General features: G+C 48.1%; 1 long non-coding RNA gene across 2 annotated transcripts in view; it reads left to right on the plus strand.

Annotated features, from left to right (window-relative positions):
* Positions 1–18,085, plus strand: part of LOC112819721 (uncharacterized) — a 156,217-nt gene that overhangs the window by 75,832 nt on the left and 62,300 nt on the right. For both annotated transcript variants that reach the window (XR_012376378.1, XR_003206956.2), the window contains one exon: positions 11,825–11,890. This is a non-coding gene — a long non-coding RNA (uncharacterized lncRNA). The remainder of the gene's footprint in view (positions 1–11,824; positions 11,891–18,085) is intronic.

Here is an 18,085-nt window from a genome sequence, read left to right on the forward strand (position 1 = left end):
TCTCCTTTCCTGCTTCTGGAAGAGTAGCACACCAGGCATAGAGACTCTTTGCTGATTGAGGATTTCACATAGTCCTGAGGCCATTATTCTCGGTAGCCATGAGCTTCCACAGCTCCTCAGGCAGACCCAAGCCTAGGACTTCCCTTCCCTTGTGAGAGGAGAGACATCTACAGAGCTTTGTCTTCTCTCTTCATTCCTGACACGTAGAAATTTTCCTTTCTTGATTTCAACAACATGTTTTGTTAAAAACTAAAAATGATATTTAGGCTGACATTTCTAATGCGGAGCGGGCGGGCCTTCCTGCCTCATTGCCGTCCTGACAGGGAGCTGACCCTGTGCCCCCAGGACCGAGCGTTCAGCCGTCAAGGCATTAATAAAGGTGGAGGCTCCTCTTCTTCAACAGGATTTGTCCAGTAGCCCACTTCACTGAGCTGTGCGGGAAGAAGTAAGGCACTTAGTAAGTTTCAGCACGACTACTTCTTTTAGTTCTTACAAAAACCCTGAAATGTAGGCATTTATTATCCATATCTTAGAGCCTGGGGAAATGGAGGTTCAAAGAGGCTAAGTAAGTAGCTCAAGGTCAGTGAGGAAGTGGCTAAGAGAAGATTTGAGCTGAGGATTCCCAGCCTTCAAGGCAGCAGCTCTTCCCACTAACACCCACTAGCTGGGGTGCAGTCCAGATCTGGAAAACTCATCCCTCCCAGTTTGGAGTACTCATTCCTTTAGGTGGTGGCCTTGAGCAAGGGCAGGCTACTGGATGCTTAGCAAGGGAGCATTCTGGAAGCTTCATCCTCCTGGGAAGCGCTCACGGCGCCAACACTGCCATGGACCAGCCCAATCTAGTGTAGCCCTCCCTTGAGCTCTTTCACTTGCCCACCTCCCTCCTTTTCTTGAATAAAGTCAGTCTGGGAGCAATTTCTATATAATCTCTGATGTGAGCTCCTTCCCCAAACCAGCAGTGCCTGGCTCTGCAGCTTGGCGAAATGTGGTAACATTTCTGAACTTCATTTACCTGTCTGTCTGTAGGCACTCATAATTCCTCACAGTAATCTACAGTGTTCCAAGCACATTCTCATTCCCATGACTTTATTTTTTTTCTCCAGGAATTTGAATTAGTAATAGTTTTTTAAAAGCTCACAGTTATTGAGCACTTATATGCCGGGAACCAAATCTGTTTATATTCACGTTCTAGTTTAGCTTCACAATGCCCCTATGGAGTAGGGATTTCATTGTTTCCATTTTAAGGACTAGGAAACTGAGATTAAGTAACTCATCCAAAGCCATATATCCATGAAGTGAAGGAGATTGTCTGAATTAAGAGTTGAAATACACAATTTCTATCTTCTAGATAGAAACATTAGATTATTAGATTATAAAGTGTTCTTCCCATTTTTCACATATCACCTAAATTCACACATCAGCAGAATAAGGATTAGAACCAGCCTAAGGCTTAACTTTATAGATGGGGTGTTTGTGAAACAGTCATGCAGTCTTGGCTCAAATTCACAAGGATGTGGAGGCTCAGAAACGTGGGACTGGTGACTCCATAAAACAAATCATATTTGGATGAAGGCTTTTGGTGAAGTCCCCTCCCCGCCAAGGTCTGGAGGCTGCCTGAGGCCTTTCCTCAAGCGTTCCTTCCTCCCTGTGCACTGCTAAGTGAGTTTGCTGGCTCTATACCCATGCCCAGGCCTGGGATTTATAGCCTGGGCTGCCCTCACACCCCTGGGGGCCCTCCCACAGCCTCCTGAGCCTGGACCGTGGCCTGAGGCCCCAATGACCCTGCTCTCCCAAGACGCATTGCTCCCTGCTGGCAAGGTGCCAGCCTTGGGTGGGGGTGGGCTAAGGCTGGGGCAGGAGAGGAACCAATAAAGAAACAGCTTAGTTCTGTGCCCTGACCTTGGCACGGAGAGACGTTCTGGGGAGTCTGAGTCCCAGTGACTAGCCCCAGAAGCTTTCAGGGATTTGAGATTCCTGACTTGGCCCCGAATGACCCCCTGCAGAATCTGCTGGTGTCTCCATTGCCAGAAAGCCCAAAGATGACCTTCCCACCCCCAAGCCCCCTTGGATGTACACACTGGGGCCCTCCACATAGGGACGTGTCCTCTCAGCGGCGAGTATCCCTCAAGGAGGTCAAGCGAGACTGGAAGGACAACTCGGGGTAAACAACACCAAACTCCCCAGAGTTGTTGCTTCTGTTTTATGCTTCAAGTTTTCTCCTCTCTCCTTCTTTCAACCCCTTATCTCTTTTCTCTTCTCTGCTATCAAAGAGCAGGTACATTCTGGGTTCAAATACCAGTTCCACCTGTAATCAGTCGTGTGGCTGTCAGAAACCTACTTAACCCCTCCACGTCTCAGCCTTTTGTTTTTTAACCTGTAAAATAGGAATGATAAAATCTTTGCAGTTTCTAAGAATTGGAAATAGAGTGTGCTAAATGCCAAATATTTGATAAATGGGCAATAATCGTAATAATTTAGTATTGCTACTATGTGGCCTGGTTGGGAAACTAGCTCAAGAATTTTACTTTATCTCTAAGGTCACCTACCAGGCGTGTCATTACAGATCAAGACTTTTAGGAACAAGCTTTTAATCAGGGCTCAAAGGCTTTTAAGAAGAAAAATATAGGTATTTCAGCTATGGGAGCACATTGCCGAGACCAATAAGGATCAGTCACAGATGTCACCTCCCGAGTGTGAAGAGCTCTCTGTTTCTCTGGGTCTCTCTAGGTGCCAAGAGACACATGTTCCTTGATCTGTCATTGGACTAGATCCGAACACTCACAGGCCACTCCCCCCACTCTGCCCTTCAATCCTGAAGAGAGACAAGAAATGAATTACAAATTCATTGCCCAAGCTCAAGAGAGAGCAAGAAATCCAGCAAGATGCTGGACAGGTGCAGAATTCCTGTCAGCAGAAGATTTTATTGGCCGAGGAAGCTGACCATGGGGACATGTTGGAGGTGTACTAGCTCCACGGGTACAGTCTTGAGGAAGGCTGGTGTCAAACAGTTCCTTCTGAGTATTTTACCATCCCAGATTAAGGTCTACCCCACATGACACCAAGCCCTCTGCTCTCTCACCAACTGGCTCTCTATGTGTCATACACTTGGCCCAGATAACCAGGGCCTAAAACTGGGAGATCAGAAGGCTAGCTCTCCAAACTGCGAGACCTTACGAGGTCAGCCTGGGGGTGCTAAAGCATGCAAGGCAGGAGGCAACAAATAGACTGCATGTTATATCAACGTTCAAGGCTCATTACTTGAGATTGAGAATGGGAGAATGGAGGTTAAAAACAGAGGGAACGAGAAAGCAAGCCTCTTATCTGAGATCGAAATCCTTCCCCTGAAGAAGTGCGCACATGGGATTCATTCCTGCAGCAGGGAGCCCCAGACTGGCTCTCTACTGGGGCCCTGCCCAGCCACCGTGGGATGGTGACCGAATCCAGGCTGTGCTCTGTGAGGCACTGATAGAATTTCCTCTCTGATAAATATTCCTGCCAAAGTTAGTTTTTGAGCCATGGTTCATAAATATACAGTATTCCAGCAAAAAAGTACAGAATGTCCTCCTGGGGTTGACAAGCAAATAGTTTCATAAATAACCCTCTTGACACGTGCAAGATGTTAACATTTTTGAGGTTTTGGGCAAGGGCAGATGTGGATTTAATTGCTCGATTCAGTCTGGAGCCGCAATGGACTTGGACGTTACCTCTTGGGGGCCGATGGAAATGTTTTTCTTGGCTTGAGCTAGCTCACATTGCTTGTCAGCGCTGAGGACAAAGGCCTGTTCTCAGGAGGCTCTGGGCCAGGGCCGAGGGCTGCACAGGTGAGTCCGACCAGATTGACATGCAAGGGGACTCGCACTAGGGCATCAAATAAAAGGCATTTCCTTACATAAGACAAGGGCTGAGCGGAGCCACAATATTGATTGCTTTAGAGCCGGTGAGTGCCCAGCCCAGGCAAGGTTGACATGGAAGGGGGAGAACGTTCCAAAGAAGACTCCGATTCTGATAGCATTTTTTTTTTCTTTTAAATCCAGCAAATTTGTGGCCAGATCAAGCACTGAGTCTAGGGGGATTTTCAGATCAGAAGCATGACTGGATCTTTAGGTAGTTAGTGGCACAGAGTAAAATTTGTCAAAAATGGGTTTCACGCTGACCCCATCACATTGCTAGGATTCCCATCCCTGAGGTCCACTGAAGTCTAACCTATTCATGAACAGAGTGTTTGTTATCCAGGGTGAACGAATGAGGACATTACACTCCTGAGCATCTCAATAATCCTTTATATGGTGTCTTCAAGTTTTCCAGGCCCTTCCACAACCAGGACTGCAATGCATCTCCACAGCAGCTCTGTGAGATAAACAGAGTGGCGCTGCCATTTCCCATTTCACAGATGGGAATGCAGAAGCCAGATGAGAGGAAGGTAATCGCATGGGGATCCCAGAGACTAAATGACAGAACAAGGATTTGTGCCTCTGGGCCCTTGGCCTCTTGGAGCTATGTCAGTGAATGGTTTGGTTTATCAGGTATGCTAGGCAAGCAGAGGGCAGCAGCAGGGGGAAATGAGCTCTAGAATGGGAAGATTTTGAGAGTGGGCAATGAGAGATAGGCTCCGAGTACACTGGGGACTCTGTTCTAGTGGGACGCCTTAAACAGGCGTCCGGAAGATAACCAGCCACCCCAGCAACCCCACGCTCCCACCCTGCGGCTGGAACTAATGGCAGACACAACATCACCACAATGTTCTGAGGTGTGAGAAGGGCCCTAGAAGGTCTCAGTTACAGTATATCAACAGACCTCATGGCAGCCTGATTCTGAAGACGGTTCTAAATTTGCCTGTGAAGACAAGAGCTTTTTAAATTCTTAAAAACAGGGTAAGAAATCTCTTCATCCTCTCATTTACTAGATATATTGTATTTCTGTGCTTTGACTAAAAGCGCTACCTCAGTTTGCCGTGCATATTAAGATCAAGGTAATAGTAAGACTTGCCGACGACACCTGACAGCTGAGCTGGGTACCAGTACCTGAGTGAAGCACTTGATATTTGCACTCAATTTATCACGGGAGCTGAACTCGGGGAGGTGGGGGGGGGGGCACCAACAGGAAATGAGTTTCTTTTGCCCTCCAGAAGCTGTGCTTCTGGCTGCTCTACAGACCCCTTGCCGACCCCCGGATGGCATCTTGGACAGATCTAGCCCTTGTTTTCTCATCAGGTTAGGTTGTGAAAACAAGTACTACTCTGATCATTCAGACTCAGCGAAGGTATTGAATGGCCCCCTGAGGCTATACTAAAACTTCAATGTCCCCCCTCATTCAGAGCGCCTGCACCCCCCGACTCAGGCTAGAGGGATCTGCAGTGGGGACGGGGGCGGGGGAACGGTCTCTTCTTTGACTTGTACTCGATGTTCTATCCTGTCCCTGCCTCTAAAGAGGCCACCCCAATGTCCCCTCTGGCTGGCTTCTTTAGAGTCAGGGTGGAGGGATTAAGGGCAAAGGGACCCCCTTCCAGGACTGAATTGGCCACCAGTGCCCTCTTTGGCATGTGTGCACTTGGGGGCTCCCATGAGCAGACTTGCAAATTCTCAGAGGCCCAGATTGAACACTCAGGCTGACCTCTTGTGACATTATTAGCTCTTGCTGTTTGCTTAATAGCATCTTTCTACCAGGGGCCCATCATGGGGGCTTAGGCCCTGCTGGCTACTGCAGCGTCCCTTGGCCCATAGGACACTCATGTGTTCTTGCCTTGTCAGATGGGTGGGCAGGCTTTTTCCTCCCAGGTCCTATCTCCTGGCCCTAGTGTGGCATGCGGCTCCACCCACCCTCTTGTCTTTTATAATGACCAGCCACTGTGGTTGTGGATGCCCCCAAAGGCACATCATTCTGTGCCAGCAGTCCTCCTGCTGTTCGTGGCCTTAGTCCCATGGTAGCAGTGGATCCTGGGGGCTCACTCTGATCTGACCCCAAAATCAGTGCTCTTAACATGGGACATGAAGACAGCAAGAAAGCCACTAGCCAAAAAGTCTGCAGACATAGCTAAAGACAGAAGTGGGAAGAACAAATTCTCAAGTATGTGTCCTGTTTGTATTTGTTTTCTTTCAAATGACTGTCATTTTTTAGCCTAAAAACAATATCCCAAAGCCTTGATTTCCGTTGTCTGTATGTGATGGTGGGGCTGAAGCAGTTCAGTTAATTTGCATCTCATGAAAACTCAATCACGCCGGCCTTAACTGACAAGCAGAAATGGCTCTGGCAAAGGTGGGGGAGCCAAGTGCAAATAACAAAGCCTTTAGAGTTGACAACAGCAGCATGATTAAAGAACGAGCTAACCAGAGTTCCCTGTGTGATGTCAGCTCTCTCTGCGATCTCCTGCTTGGAGTCCAATGAATAATTACACTCTACCTGCAAACACAGCATCTGAGATGTTTTTTACGTGTCCCCTGCAATCAGGCAGTTGGAGTCAGGACTGCATGAGTGGCCCATTTTTACGTAAGAAAACTGAGACCTGGGAATCCTGGAGTTCCCTGGAAGGTGAATGGCAGGGTAAGAACTGGAGATCCGGTCTCCTCCTTCTGAGTCCTTTGCTCAAGTGAGACTCTTCAACAGTATATTCCAAGAGGCCTCCAGGAACGCAGATGTCCCTGGCAGCCCAGGGAGCTGAGTTCCCGCCGGGCTGCTTCTGTAGGCACAGGGGAGAGTCCTTTCCGCCCGCCTGAGTCTTGCTTTTGTTCACTCTCCCTGTTTGCGCTCTCACGGGCTGTATTCAATTCCATGCATTTTTTTTTTTTTTCTTATTTAGGAGAAAGCAAAAGACAAATCAAGGGGCTGAAACCATAGGGACAAACCTGATGCTGTCCTGTTCTCTAGCAGGGGCACGGGCACGGCCTCCCACATCATTTCCCCTCTGTCCATGGGGGGAACGGGGTGGAAAGTACTTTCAGTAATAACTCTTCTTTGTTGAGCACTGACTATGTGTGACGTGGGATGCTAGGAGCTTCACATGCATTTTTTTCCCTTACTCCCTTCAACTGCTGGAGAAGGAGGAACTTCAGGTCCATGGCATCTTCCCTGAAACCCCTGAGGCCGGGTGTGTGTCAGAATTTAGATGTTTTAGTTGCTTGGGAGGTAATATGGTTCACCTGCTCTATATTATCCAACCCCCTCAGCAGAGTCTGCAGCAGCGTCTTGTTATCAAACACATTCGTATTTCTCTAATGCAAAGAGAAAGAGTCGCAAGAGATGGATAACATAAAGGCCATAAATAGCCTCATGTCAATTTAGACCTGTTTTTGCTGCCATGTCAATGTGGGCCAACCTTGGTGAGGAAACTTCAGAGCTCTCTGGGTTGTAGGATCGCAGCTGAGGGATGGTGGGTCTGTGTTTTTATGCTCACTTTACAGATGTCGATACGGGAGTTCAGACAGTTTCCGTGACTTGTCCAAAGCACAGGGCTGCTGAGTAGCTGAGCTCGGATACACACCCAGTCGTCTTGATTGTGGCACCTGCTCCGTCATGCACAAGGCCTCCATAGTACGTTTGTCCCTGGAGCCATCAGACACGATATTTGCATTAACAGGCAGCTGTAATTTCCATTCGCGGAGGGCAGGGGCAGCAGAACCTTTGGAACCTCTCGATCCAGTTTTGAGAATCCATACAGTCAGCCACGTCTGGGCACTGTCTGCTCTAAATCCTCGCTACCAAAGGATGGCCGGAATCAGCAACATTGGCATCACCTTGGAGCTTATTCGAAATGCAGGATGTCAGGTCTCACTCAAAACGTTTGAAACAGAAATGCGTGCTAACAAGCTCCCCGAGAGGCTTCCTGGCACAGCCCAGTCAGAGCAGCTGTGGCCTGAAGCTCTTTCCTTGCCTAATCTCATTGACCCCAACCCTCACAACAACTCTGGGAGGTAGACACTGTTGTCATCCATCTTAGCGAAGAAGAGTGAGGTCCAGAGAGGTTTAAAGAGCGTTCCCAAGGTCACGCAACGGGTAGGTTCCAGACGGGAGCGGGTGTTGGCCTGACTGCAGGGCTCAGGCTGTTCATCACTACACTGTGCTTTTCCTTGCCGGCAGAAAAGGGAGGCCGAGATACCCTGCTCCTCTTGATCAGTAAGGAGAGAGACGAAACCTGAATTGCCAAGTGGTGGTTCCAAAGGAGCCTTTCCCTTCCCCTGTCTCCCACCTGCTGTCCCTTAGCCCCTCTCTCTGATGATAGCAGCCAGCAGACTTGTTTACACCTGTTCTCATTCTCCTCCTGGATACATAGTATAATTTCACTTCTTTTTTTCTGCTGGAACACAAGCAGGTCAGAGGCCTTGCACTGGCCAGTGAACCGTGAGTGGAAGTGCTTGCATCATCCTCAGACGATGCATTTAATTCTCGGTGCCAGAGAGAGCAGCAGCCCCTGATCCCGGGCATAGTGCTCCCAGAAGTGCACGTGTCCCAGAGCCCTCAGTGATTACAAGAGCAGAGCCCCCACTAAACACACACTGGACAGAGACCACAGATGAGAAACAACCATTATGTGGTTAAGCCTCTGAGATGTGGGGGGTTGTTTGTTACCCTGGCATAACCTAGCTTATCCTGGCTGCCTCTCTGACTCATCTTCCTTTGCTCCGGAGGGACTGGTTTACACTGCGGGAATGCCAGCCAGCAGCTCTGTGGGTGGGAAAAATGTACCTGCTTTTATGTACCCAAGCTAATAGCCACTTTCTCTCAACTGCTTGTGAGTTTTTCTCCTTCTCCTGCTTCCTTTCTCTGTGCCAAATTTATTTCTGATTTGTTTTCCTTGTTGAACCTCTACAACTCCTTATTTTCCAAGGCTATTTTTAGTGGCTCTATTCTACCCTGAAGGAAATAGTTCACATCTTGGTGCCCAGGACTTTTTTAGCTCCTTTTAATGGGAGAGGATAGCACATATCAACAATACTTTTAGCCACCAAGTCACTACCCCAAGAGGCTCAGAGAAGAACAAAATGTCTCCATCAGATGAGTTTTGGATGTTCATCTCCAACCTCCTCAATATGCATGATCCTTCCTGGTGTGAACAAGACTTTAACTTTCCATTGCTTCCTTCCTTCTGGAAGTTAACGCCTGTGTTTCTTAAACCTGGTGATTTTCTGGGCCTACTAGATCAGTCTTTAGGAATGGGGCTCAAATATCTATGTCTTTTATAAGCTTTTTGGGTGATTTTTCTATAGACAATTTGATGACAGGTGTTTGGGAAGTCTTGGGTTGATTATGTATCCTATATACTGAGCCACATATATTTGTTGTAACTCTTCCCTCCTGTTCTTCAAGAAGTCATCCCTGATAAAAAAAATGTAATTTTTTAAGGATTTTATTTATTTATTTGACAGAGAGAGAGAGAGATAGCGAGAGAGGGAACACAAGCAGGAGGAGTGGGAGAGGGAGAAGCAGGCTCCCCGCTGAACAGGGAGCCCGACGCGGGGCTCAATCCCAGGACCCTGGGATCATGACCTGAGCCGAAGGCAGATGCTTAGCGACTGAGCCACCCAGGCACCCCTAAAAAATATAATTAAAAACAACATTCCCCATGGATATTTATAGCTACTTTATTCATAATTGCCAATCTTGGAAACAACCAAGATGTCCTTCAGTAGGTGAATGAATCTATGAACTGTGCTATATGCAGATGATGGAATATTTTTTGGTGCTAGAAAGAAGTAAGCTACAAGCCATGGAAAGACATAGAGAACCTTAAATGTCTATTATTAAATGAAAGAAGCCAATATGAAAAGGCTACATACTGAGTGATTCCAACTCTATGATATTTTGAAAAAGGCAAAACTATGAAGACAGTGGAAGGACCAGTGTGTTCCAGGGGCTGGGGGGAGGGACCAATGTGTTCTGATTCTGCAAAATCAGAAACACAAAGGATTTTTTGAGCATTGTAACTATTCTGCATGGTAATACAATGACGGATGCATGGCAGTATACACGTCAAACCGCACAGAATGTACAGTACCGAGCATGTGAACTGTAGACTTTGGTGAGAATGATGTGTCCACATAGGTTCATGGGCTGTAACGGAGGTACCACTCTGGTGGGAGCTGTTGACGGTGGTGAACACTGTGCACGTACGGGGGTCGTGGGGGAGGGGGCCTTTTTGTACTTCCCACTCAATTTTGCTGTGAACCTAAAACTGCTCTAAGAAAGAAAATCTACTGAAATGAAACAACATTCTCTTCCATGCTTCTGGAGGAAATAATGTCTTCTCGTGAGCAAGGCTGAGAGGGGACGCTGAACACTCCAGTTCTTCTATGGATTTGCTATTTGCCATTCAGTGTCCTCCATCTCACCAGGAAGGCCAGTCAGGACAAAACGAAGGGTCAGAGTGTCAGAAGCGCTTAGGCCATTGACAGGAATAACTCGGATGCGCAAGGAAGGCCCTGTTTGAGGGCAGGTTGTGACCCATGTCACATCTCGAGGGGATGTCAGGGAAATGATGGCTTTCTTTCTTTCTTTCTTTCTTTTTTTTCTATTTGTTCTGTGGTGGCCGTGATCATTATGGCTTGTGGAGACCCCGAAGGAAGCGAGGGATAATCAGGCAAAAGGGCAGCCTGTACCGCAGAGGCATCTGCACAAGTCCAAACAGAACACGGGCAAGGAGTCAAGAAGTGCACAGAATTCAGAAGGCGGGAAACCAGAAGCCAGGCGAATAGACTGAGTAATGGATGGGAGGCAGGAGCACCTGACTAGTGAGAAAGCCGCGTATGCAGGGGGAAAGCCTTTCTTCTGCAGGGGGAGCCTGTGGTGGGAAGTGAGACTTCAGGGTCTGGAGGTGGCCGTGATAGTGATAAACAAGTGGGGTAACCTGGCAATAGGAGGAGGGGGGTGCTCAGAGTCAAGGGTGCTACTGGCTCATCACTGCAACACATGACCAAGAGTTAATCAGTTTCCACAACGTTCTCCGGAAGTCAGCTGCCAAACTGAGGCTCTCCCATGCCTGGGAAGGAGAAGAAAATGGTTAAAAGACAAGGAACTAAGTGTCTCCCTTAGCTGTCTTGTGCTTGTTACCCGCAAGAAATTCTTTCCTCTTAGTCCCAGGTCGGTGGGGTATCTGTCTGTCTGTCTGTCTATCTATTTTTAGTTCCAGTTCTCTTTAAATTTACCAGCTGTCGAAACCTTTCCCTTTGATAGAGCCTGGGAATATTTTAAGAGAGTATCTGTTGATACTTAAAAGATAAGAACAAAAGGATCAGCCTAGTTCGTGAATATCTGTGAAAAAGTAATCGAGAGTCTGGCTTGTCACAAAGGAAGGAGGAGTCCGCTTGCCTAGTGTTTAGATTGTAAAAACACACTCATGGCAATAGTAGTCCTCTCATCCGTAGTAAATGTAGTAAACAACAATAACAATAATAGTATCTTAGTAATTGCTTGACCCTAACGGCTATGGTGAAAGATTTGTTGCTGGGTGGGTCTGGCCTGGGGCAAAGTTTTGGACTGTTCTGTGGTTTTCCAGTTTTCCTCTGTACCGTAAACCCACCTTCAGCACAGGAGGTGGTAGAACTCACACTACCGTGTGAGCAAATGTGAATGTCCGTGTGGTGCCTGTTTTAGGGCAAGTGCTCTCTAAATCACATTTTAATGGTGGAATGAAAGTTAACTTTGCTGATGCTGGACTTTAAGGTGGGAGGAGTGGGGTGAGGTGTGGTCTTTGGGGACGTGCAGAAGGTGTGATGTTGGGGCTTATTAGTGGCTCTTCTGCAGCCCTTGGAATCATACTTTACTTTAACAAGGGATAAAACCTTTGCAAGCTCTAAAGGCCCATCAGATAGCAAACAAATGACTTTTCTTATTACAGGTGACCAAGAGCAGATGCTGATGCCAGGGGGAGACCAGAGGGAGCTGGAGGACTGAAGGCTGAGAGGTGAGTTATTAACAACTGCCAAGTCCATGCAGTGCGAGAGAGCGGAAGTTGGGACTTAGCTGTTCTCGACAGCCACCCAAGCCAGAAAAATAAGCACTAATGACAGCAGGAGGAAGGAGTTAATGAAGATATAGAACAATATTAAGTACAGGAGGGGGTGAGAAATAGCATCCGTTCACGCAGTCTTTCAGCAAATCTTGACTGAGCTACTAGGCAGAAGACACTGTGATAGGTGTTGAGAGTATAAAGATAAGAGTCGAAAACCCCTGCTCTCAAGTGGCTCACAGAATCATGAGAGCAGGAGCCCATCAGCCCAGTCACTACCTCCCCAGATATGTGCCTTCCTCCCTGCAAATGCCTCATAGATAGTCATTGCACGAATGGTTGAAACAAGATGGAACCAGTAGGAAAGACAAAGAAGACCTCAGGTACCACAGATCCTTTTCTCTAGCCCAGGCTTGATGTATTTCTTTCCCGAGGCCGGAGAGGGCCAACAGAGGTCTGTGTTCAGCTGAGGATGCCACCTCTCTCTAGGCCTGATTCCCTGAAATGCTGTTTTTGGAGAAAGGTGTCCAATTTTTGAGGAAGTCCAAGTTTAACAAGTCAGACCTGAAACTTCACCAACCCTCCAAGTTCACGGGCCGAGCGTTTATATTTAATTGTATGTTGTCACCCGTCATCTGCTGCTCACGCAGCACACTACCTTCAAAACAGATACCTGTTTTGGAGCTGCGCATTCCGAATCTGGACAACTGGCGTGAAAACAACGCCTGGCCACTGTGACTGACAACCGCACATCGGCGAGCGGCTCCAGTCACTCAACGCAGAAAGAACTGGAAGGCTTCTACCTCCCCTGCCTGCCTCCGCCACGAAGTGTCTCGCACACCACATGCCTTTGGCTGGCCGGCCACTAGGCAGAGGTGGCAGCGTGTGGTCTGCGTGAATCCCAGCCTTCTCCTCCCTGTGCCTACAAAGCTGTCCCCGATTCCCTGGAAGCTCCCTGGACAATGCCCACACAGAGGCCTTTCCACCCACGGAGCTCCTTCCTGGGGCTGTGCCTTGCTTTTTTTTTTTTTTTTCTTCACAGCTCGATAAACCTTTCTCATCTCATATTTATCAAATGCAATCACAAAGGGACCACTTAATTAACAGGCTGCCATTGTGTGGGAGATGATTGGGAAGCTTACAGCCATTTAAGAAACCTCACACTGTTCTAGACGACAAAAACAGTAGGATGCGCCATCTGGGAGGAAGCTTCTGCCGAAACAGACGCCAGTGTTTCCATGATTAAGAAGCTAATATTGTAACATCATAGTATGCTGTGCTGTTCGGTTAGCAGAGGCAACCTTCCGAGCAAGCGTTCTCGGGTCTCGCCTGCTTGGATGCAGCCAAATCACTCAGTATCAAAATATTTCCTCTGGCAAGGGGCCCTGGTTTATACGGCTCTTGTATCTATTCCCCCATCGAGCCTATGCGGGGTGGACACATTGAAAGAGCTTAATTAAAACTTGCTGAGGAATTGGTTGGTTGTGACCATGCGTAGGGGGTGGGTGTGGTCCCTATGGGTTAGGAAGGCAACTCCAGGTGCATTCAGACTTCCAAGGGTTTCGTTTCAAAACCAACTGATTTTTGATGTGTGGATCTGAATTTTGTTTCAGAGCAAAACGCCAGAACTGGCCCTCCGCCACCCTGCCTTACCTTAACGCTCTTCTCTAACAACTTCATCCTTTGATTTCTTTTTACAGAGCCCCTACTATGTGCCAGTCATTGCACTGGGCTTCATAGGAGGATGAAAAAATGAATATGATGTAAATACAGCCTGCAAGAACTGAAAAAGTTTACCTGATCCCCCTAAAATATAACTGCTACTCTCTCTTTTATTTATACAAGAAACAGCTATTCATTATGCGAAATTTAGAAAACATAGTCAAACAAAAATTTAAACATAAAAATTACTCATAATCCTCAAAGATAAGCCTCTGAGAGCAATCTTTTTTTATATTTCCTTCTGGTCTTTTTTCCCCTGAATTTTCTGCATTATACTCTGTGTAGGCAGTTCCTGCATTGTTTCTTAGGCCGTTCTTAGGCTCATGTCTACATTGCTGGGGACTTCTTGCCCCCTGGGAAAAGTCTTTTTACCTCCTTTCTGGCTATCCAAATCCTACTTTGCACCAACTTCTGGCTCTACCTTCTTCCAGGAGGCTAATCTCATCCCCATTAGAAAGATCATGGGGTTACAGAGATTCTCATTTGGATTTTGGTTTCTTCCCCTGCACAAGCTGTGGACATGGGCAAATCACTTACCTTCTCTGAGCCTCAGGTATCTCTTCGTGATGATGGAGATGAGAACCTTGCAGAGTGGTGGTCAGAGTTAAATGAGGTGAGGTGAGTAAAAAGCAAAGTCAGTAAACAGAGAGTTTGTTCCTTCCCCGGTTCTCTGCACAACCAGAGCACCTGGAGTGTGTTGCCCCCAATTTTGCCCCAGTTATAGATACTCCAACACCTTCTACTGTTTCTAGGATACAATCCCCAATCGTCACGTGATTTATGACACCTGCTGACCAGCCCCATTTTGGACCAAGCTCCCCCTCATTCTCTATCCCAGTCATCTGATCTTCTTCCCCTGGAGGGGTTTGCAGGTACTGTTCCCTCTGCCTGGAACACTCTTCCCTCCCATCTCTGCCTTGTTACCTACTTCTCATCTTTCACATCCAGACTCAGTTGTCACATTATTAACAATTCTTGCCCACGCTCTCCAGAGTAGACCAATCCTCTGCTGCTTTCTCATGGTTCCAGGCACCTGTGCCTGGGTCTTTTTTATTTATTTATTCGGGTCTTTTTGAAAAATTAATATTTTCCTTCCCAGAATCAGTCTCCATGAGAGGGAGCATCATGTCTGTTTTTGTTCTCCAGTGGATTTCTGGTGTCCATCACAGCACCTGACACATAGGTGCTCCGTGCATATTGTTGAAGAATTAAGCAATTCTGTTTTTCCGGTGCTGGCACCAATGAATGGCAGCCTCATAAAGACAGGGCTGTGTCTTCTGTCCCCATGGTGCTCATAGTGGGTCACTTCATCCCACCCCCGGGCCCAGAAAAATGATGCTGCATTAGCCTTGGTCTTTTGAACATCTCCCTGACCTTTCAAGAGCGTCTATAAAAGAGTCTGGATGAAGTTCTATCCCATGTATGCCACTTCCCAGACTGTTCCTCTTTCTCGCTCTCCTTTTCAACAGAAAATCTGTCAACCAGGCCCAGCTTAAACACCTCCTCCACTATGAAGCCTTCCTTGGTGTCCCCTTCCCACCAGTGTGGCATCTGTTCTGCCCTCTTTGGTACAAATAGAACAGATTTCAATCTGCTCTTTGTGAATGCTGCTGGTGGTGTGCTGAGTTGTTAACTGGTCTACCCTCTGGCTAAGCCCCAGGTCCTGAACACATTTCCCTTCTGGACCTGGCTCCCACTTCCTGTTCCTCCCCTCTCTTCCTTCCTCCTTTGCCCCCACTGTTGCAGGTATATGGAATGTTTTTCAGTTCTTCAAAACTACCACGATCTCACACTTCTGGGCTTAAGCATATGCTGTTCTCAGACTGAAACGCTCTTCCCTCCTCCTCTCCGTCTGCCTAATTTTTCATTATCCTCCACACCTGGGCACAGAGGCTGCTTCCATGGGGAAGCTTTCCTTGATTGCCTGGGTTGGGGTGGGTGCTCCCTCTTGGTACTGCGTCTCTTGAGCACTTCTCACTCCTGGTTTTCTGTCTTCCCTGCAGGGCAGGTGTTCCATGAAGGCACGGGGCTAGTCAGGGTTACTTTGCTTACCCGGCACTTATTAGGTGCTTAATAACTACTTGGTGGATGAATGAATTAAATCTGCCTTAGTCACCTATGTAACCTTCATTCTGCCCCCTTGCCACTCTCCTCGCACAGAGTAGGGCTGAGAAATGTTTGGGGGGAGGGAAGGGATGGAAATGAGGTTCCCCCCAGGTCAATACTTCTGGAGGTGGCATGCAAAGAGCTCCATGCCTGCAGGGACCACTCATCCAGCTCTGTGTCAGCAGCACATGCCTGGGCACGCAGCGGGGGCCCTACATTGTCTGTCAAATTACAACTGTATGGAATATATTGAGAGACTTGGTTGTACCACCTGGGGCACCTCTGGCAAGTCCTTTCCCTCTCTGGCCTCAGTTTCCGGATCTGCAAAGTGGGATTTTGAGGGTTAAGTGAATGAAAATCCACAGAGAATTAGGACATAGAGCAGAGCACTGAGTGTGAGCCACCTGCCACTTTGCCACCTGCCACGCGGAGTTCTTTATCCTGACAAGGGCTGGCTCTGAGCTCTGAGCAGTGGAATCCAGGCTTTGGGAGCTGGCGCGGCCCTGGGGACTCCTGGGCTCCCCCACCCAGCCCCAGCCCCAGCCCTAGCCCCAGCCCCAGCCCCGATCCCGCGCCCGATTCTCGCGGGTTTGCTTTCTCACTTTCGAGACACATCTGGCCGCTGCCCCGCGCCCCGGGCTCCGCCGCTCCGGGCCGCCACCCCCGCCCTGCGCCGCCTGCGCTCCTGGAAGTTTCCGCGCTCCGCGGTGAGTCACGGCCCTTTTTTTAGCAGCCGCGTTGGATGTGCAGCGTCACACCGCGGCTCTCGAGAGCCCGGCAGCTGTCGCCTCCGACGTCAATGCGGGAGAGCAGGGCGCGGACCCGGCGCTTGGCTAGGTGCGGGAGTGGGGGTGGGATGTGGGGGTGGGGAGAGCCCGGTCTGAGCCCCTCGTCCCAGCGCCGCCGCCCGACCCCGCCTTCCCAGGTGCCAGGCAGCACGGGAGCTCTCCAGGGACGCTCCTCCCTGGGTGTGTTGGGGGGAACTCCCCAGGAGGGTCGACCTGCGCGACTTCCGGGCCGTGGAACTGGGGGAGGGTGGGCTGTGGTGAGAAAAACTGGGAGGCAGCCATCCATGCCTTTGTCCACCTGTTACCAGTCCATCCAGTCACCTGGCCAACTACCATCCCTCCATCCAGGCATTCCTTCACACCCTAAGTCATTTAAGACATTTTCTTCCTCCCATCCGTCCATCCATCCATCCAACCAACCAACCATCCATCCATCCACCCATCCCACTGCATCGTTCATCCACCGACCTGCTCTTCCACCTAACCGCCAGCTTGGACAAGCTTTTACTCACAGCTAAGTCACTTAAGACCCTCTCTTCCTCCCATCCACCCATTCTTCCAACCATACACCCACCCGTTCCATCATTCATCTACCCTTCTGCTACTCCACTCAACCACCTGCTTTCCCATCCAGGCATTCGACATCCTAAGTCACTTAAGGTCCTCCCTCTCCACATCCACTCATAAATAATACACTCATTTATTTACCTCCCACCTATCTATGTGTCTCTGTCCATCCTTCGGTCCACCTATTCAGCTACCTACTCATTCATTCAAATGAGCATCTGCTATGCTGGACGCTGACAATACAAAGATGATTAAGGCAGCATCCCCATACTCACAGAACTCAGCATCACCATGGTTTAATATGTCCCAGGAAAGAAGTCTCTGCCCTTACTCCTCTCCAAATTAAAGAAATATATGTAATAGAGTCCTATTACAGTAGGATAATAACAATAATAATAATAATAGCAGCTGCTAACAATTACTGAGCATGATTTGCCAAGCTTTTCACATGCAATATCTCACTGGATTCCCACACCAACCCAAGAGGCAAGTACTATTATGATGCCCAGTTTTCAGAGGAAAGAAATAGAGACTCACAGAAGTTAAGAAACTCCTGCTACGGAGCTATTAAATGACCAAACAGGGTTAGAGACCAGACTCTGACTTCGAAACCAGTGCTTCTAGTTGCTTTACTGGCATTTGTTACTAGAGACAGGTAACACATTAAAAGGATTTAAGTTGGATCAACTATACCACCTATCTGGGTCTCAGTTTTCTTTTCTGTAAAAGTAGAGGCAGAGATAATGTATATTCAGAGATATTGTATATGCTCAGCCTAGCACCCATTTGGAAGGACTGTGACTGATGAACTTATTACTGACCAATATTAGAGAATCAGAGTGGGGTCCAGAGGAAATGAGACATATCTATTACTATCATCTATGTTCATTACAGAGCAATTAAAAGTAATAAAAAAAACCTTGTGACTCTATTATCTAGAAATAACAGCTGCTAACATTTAGTTTAT

The sequence above is a fragment of the Callorhinus ursinus genome, unplaced genomic scaffold, assembly GCF_003265705.2.
Source record: "Callorhinus ursinus isolate GAN/ISIS: 27379988/994484 unplaced genomic scaffold, GSC_fseal_2.0 scaffold3, whole genome shotgun sequence".
Classification (NCBI taxonomy): domain Eukaryota; kingdom Metazoa; phylum Chordata; class Mammalia; order Carnivora; family Otariidae; genus Callorhinus; species Callorhinus ursinus.